Raw genomic sequence first — 5052 nt, forward strand, 5'->3', positions numbered from 1 at the left:
GAAAACTGCATGGAAGGCATTCAAAGATGTTGTCGGAAATTTTCTTGGCAACTATAGAGCACCGAACTATGTGCGGCTGGTTCATCACATGCTTCAAGCATACTAAACCATGAAGTGCAACATGTCACTAAAAATTCATTTTCTGCATTCCCGTTTGGACTTCTTCCCTGCAAATCTTGGCACTGTCAGTGACGAGCACGGTGAAAGGTTTCACCAGGATATGGCGGTCGTGGAGATACGGTATCAAGGCAATTGGAATCCATCAATGCTGGCCGATTATTGTTGGACACTCAGGCAAGAAGCCTCAGAAACTGAGTACAAATGAAAATCAACAACAAAATATTTTTAGCTTAGTTGAACTATTGCAAAACGTCAGCACCATTATGTAATTAAACGTATTATATTCAATAACAGTTAATTTGTTTCTCCAAATTGCTACATGATACAAGCAGACTGAAATTACATTTGCATTCAGCTTCAAGCCGTCTATTGTAAACAAAAAAAAATCTAGAAAGCAACCCTTCTGAAAAAAAATGTTGTCCTGTGTTATTATTTGCACAATTTGTCTTCTTTTGCATGCTAGTTATTTGTCAGTCTTTGTTATTTACAGTTTTTCATAAATTCTACAGTATTTCTTTATTTTCCTGTAAATACTTGCAAGAAATGAATCTCCAGGTTGTGCATGGTGATGTATACAGTACATACTTTGATAATAAATCTACTCCGAACTTTGACTGCTCTTTAAATAGCTGGCATTGTCTTTTGGAAATTAGAAACAAGATACTCCGAAGGAGAATCAGTGCTCACAGAAGTTCTCCGGGGCTGTTTATTTACAGAGAGTGGGCAGCAAATATACACACAGATACGAGGTTCTCCGCAGTCAAAGAGCCTGATGGTGCTTCCTATGCAGAGCTTCCATTAAAGGCCACTGGGTCAAACGCAAGAGGCACAAACTCTTGGAAAGCAATGCAAGGGTAGTGTAGTGGTTAGTGCAATTGTGTTGCAGTGCCAACGATCACCAATCAGGGTTCGACTCCCGCCACCGCTGTGAGGAGTTTGAACGTTCTCCCTGTGACCACATGGGTTTCCTCTGGGTCCTCTGGTTTCCTCCCAAAACCCAAAGACGTATAGGTCAGGGTTACCTAAATTGAGGCAGACCTAAACTGTTCCATGACCACAAGCCCATCCATACCTCCAGTAACGATCCTTGCTCGGCCAGTCCCGATGATGGCTTTCGGCCCGAAACATAAACTCTCCATTTCCCACCATAGATACTGCCCAAACTACTCAGTTCCTCCAGTGTTTTCTGTTGCTTCTGGATCAGCATTAGTTATTGCCCCTCTGGCCCATTAGCATGGATTCCAATCCCACTCTAGTTCCAGCCTGGACTCCTCCAAAAGTTGGCAGCTCTGAACTACATTCCAGGCGGGGGTCCCACACCCTATTATGGGAGGGCTCCTTCTAATGTCACCTTCCAGGAAAAAGTTCAGGGCTCCTATAAGTTTTCTCTGGTGAACACCTGTCTTAGTGAATTCTGGAGCCAATACTCAGAGGTCAGTGAAATTCGGAGGGCAAAGCCAAAGGATGAAGTCAAAAAACACAGTGAGTCCGGAGGTAGAGGACCCAAAGGTCGAAGCTCCTGTGTCAGCTTTTCAGGAGGCTGCAGGTCTGACATCTGCAAGTCTGCGAGTCTGGGGATAAGGACTGGGGGCCTGGGGGCAGCCTGTCCTGGGCCTGCAGTTGGAGGCGCACGTGTGTATGTGAGAGACAGTGGGTGGGAAAAGGGCTTGGTTTACTGTTGTTGTTTTGCCTTGTTTTGTTGTTACTGTTTGTGTTCTTCTGTTGAACATTAGAGGGACATGCTGTGTTGGCGTCAGAATGCGTTGTGACATATATGGGCTGCTCCCCCCATCACATCCCCAGACTGTGTTGGTTGTTGATGCAAAAGAACTCATTTCAATGTATGTTTTGAAGTTTCATCGTGCATGCGACAAGTAAAGCGCAGCTTTAATCTTTTTACAGTTTGGCTATGTCTTTCCCATTACAAAGTCAAGGAGCAAAGAGTTCCTGTGTACGGAAGTCATGGAGTGAAGCCAGGAGAGGGAAGATGGCAGAAACACAGCTTGGTTACCTATCAACAGGAATTCTGCAGATGCTGGAAATTCAAGCAACACACATCAAAGTTGCTGGTGAACACAGCAGGCCAGGCAGCATCTCTAGGAAGAGGGTCAACGTTTCGGATCGAGACCCTTCGTCAGGACTAACTAAAGAACGTGTGTATATAAATTCTTTCACTTTCTTTAGATATTCTTTCTCTCTCTCTCCTTTTTCTCCTTCTGTCCCTCTGACTATACCTCTTGCCCATTCTCGGGGTTTTTCCCACTCCCCCTTTTCCTTCTCCCTGGGCCTCCTGTCCCATGATCCTCTCATATCCCCTTTGCCAATCACCTGTCCAGCTCTTGGCTCCATCCCTCCCCCTCCTGTCTTCTCCTATCATTTTGGATCTCACCCTCCCTCTCCCACTTTCAAATCCCTTACTCACTCTTCCTTCAGTTAGTCCTGACGAAGGGTCTCGGCCTGAAACGTCGACTGCACCTCTTCCTAGAGATGCTGCCTGGCCTGCTGCGTTCACCAGCAACTTTGATGTGTGTTGGTTACCTATCAGTTGCTTTCCTGTTGTTGAAGATAGGATACACAAAACCCAAGCACTCATATAATCCACAAATGTAGGACTGGAAAAGGAAAAAATCTTTGATCATACAGTGGTAATTGATATGGCCCTTGTAGCTGCAGGAACTTCACATTGACCTGGACTTAGGCCAGCAATGAACACATCGGGTAAAGTGGCTCTAGACTTGAAAGCTGGTGGGGAGTTTCCATTGCAATGCTTCCTGAGGTGGGAGCTGGATCCTACCTCTCCTCTCCACACCCCTGCAAACCCCCGGCACCACTTCTAGGTTTGCTGTGACCTAGAAGAGTCCCTCTTGCCAAGTGTCACTTTGTCATTTCAAGTTTGAAGATTGTTTATTGTTATTTATTTATTTTTATTTGGAGATCCAGCATGAAACAAACTGGCCTTTTTCTGTAACCTCTCTGTATATACACACTGAGTGATTAGGTGCACCTTTGCACCTGCTCATTATTGCAAGTATCTCATCAGCCAATCATGTGGCAGCAGCTCAATGCATAAAAGCACGCAGACATGGTCAAGAGGTTCAGTTGTTGTTCGGACCAAACCTCGGAATGGGAGAAGAAATGTGATCTAAGTGACTTTGACTGTGGAGTGATTGTTGGTGCCAGACAGGGTAGAGTGAATATCTCAGAGAAGGGAGATCTCTTGAGATCTCTTGCAAAAACAAAAACATCCAGTGAGTGCTAGCTCTGTGGGTGAAAACACCTTGTTGATGGAGAGAGCTCAGAGGAGAATGGCCAGACTGGTTCAAGCTGACAGGTATTGGACAGTGACTCAAATAACCATGCGTTACAACAATGGTGTGCAGAAGGGCATCTCTGAATGCACAACACATCAAACCTTGCAGTGGATGGGCTGAAGCAGCAGAAGACTACACCAGGATCCACTCTTGTACTTAATAGAGTGGCCACTAAGTGTATGCCTTTGATGGTGGGAAGGCTGGTGCTGGTGATGGTCCCCATCAGAGTCACCTCACGTTTAAATATCCAGTCAAGATGACATCAGTGGACAACACTACCTCAGGCGACATCTCCCAGAAGGTCCACGGAACTGTTTCCTTCACTTCTTTTAGGTCTTCCTTTTATTTTAAATGTGTTTCTGGTACAGTGCGAGCCTGTGACCTACAGTTTGAAGACTGATTGGGCCATCCAGCGCTTTGCTGTCTCCGAGAAGGCTCCAGCAGGCGAGCGCCCTCCAGACCTGGCAACTTAAAGGTGGGGGCACGAGGCACGATCAACACCATCTCTCGCCGATTAAAGTGTGAGGAAGATTGAAAGATCGAGGCAAGTGCGGAAGGCGGGCGAGTGTCCAGCACCGTCTATCAGCCTCTCACTCGCTGCTCCCGAGGGAAGGCCCATGACTTTGAAGGGTGGCCCTCTCAGTCGGAGGATCGTACTGAAGTTCTGGGTCTGTGATTTATGGATTAGACTGTAACTCAGTTGGACTCGTTCAGTTTTAACTTCTATTTTCTGTGTTTTTGCTGTTTCTTTCTTGTTCCCATTTGCACGACTTGTTTTTTGCGTATGAGGGGGTGATGTTCTTGTTGCCAACTTCCATGGTTTTCTTTATTTTGTGGCTGTCTGGAGAAGACGAATCTCAGAGTTGTATACTTTGATAATACAGTAGTAAACATTCGTTGAACGTTGAGATAGTCCTGCACCCAGCGACATTTTTTGTACGTACTACCAGTCCATGTACATAAACTAATTTCATGTATATATGGCCACACGCAACAATGACTTGTGATTTATAGGATTGCTTTTTTTATTTATATCTACCGTGGTTTTTTTATGACTATTGTGTTTTTTCATGCTACATCAGGTCCGAAGTACTGAAGAATGACGATAAACAATCTTGAATCTTGGACGGGGCTGAGCGTGACAGCTATCTTGGGGCCCTCCTCTCTCTCCTTCTGTCACCATCTCTTCTCTCTTTGCTTCTTTGAAGAAATTCCAGACATTTTTTTTCCTGCAAAGTGTTGAGAGTTCACACTGTGCAAAAGAATCCCGCACTCCCACCCATCAGACCCCCGAAGCACCATCCAGTTACTGTGTGGGAGTCCAGCTGCAAAACTATGTTTAAAAGTGACCTCTACCCTCAAAGAACAGGGGCTTTATTGCACGCAGATGTCAAATGTAAATGAAGTTCCTGGCTTATTGACTGCTGCCGAGTTCATTACATACAAGGCTTCCTCTGCCCACCCAGTACACAAGAGTGAGAAAACATTAGAATCCTTAACAGCCGACCAGGACGACAGGCCGAGCTAGACCCATTCGCCCCTGTATGGCCCATAACCTTCTGAACCTTTCCTATCCATGTACCTGTCTGTCCAACTCTCTTACAGAAGTTGTTATTGTACC

This window comes from Mobula birostris, chromosome 32 (genome assembly GCF_030028105.1).
Source record: "Mobula birostris isolate sMobBir1 chromosome 32, sMobBir1.hap1, whole genome shotgun sequence".
Classification (NCBI taxonomy): domain Eukaryota; kingdom Metazoa; phylum Chordata; class Chondrichthyes; order Myliobatiformes; family Myliobatidae; genus Mobula; species Mobula birostris.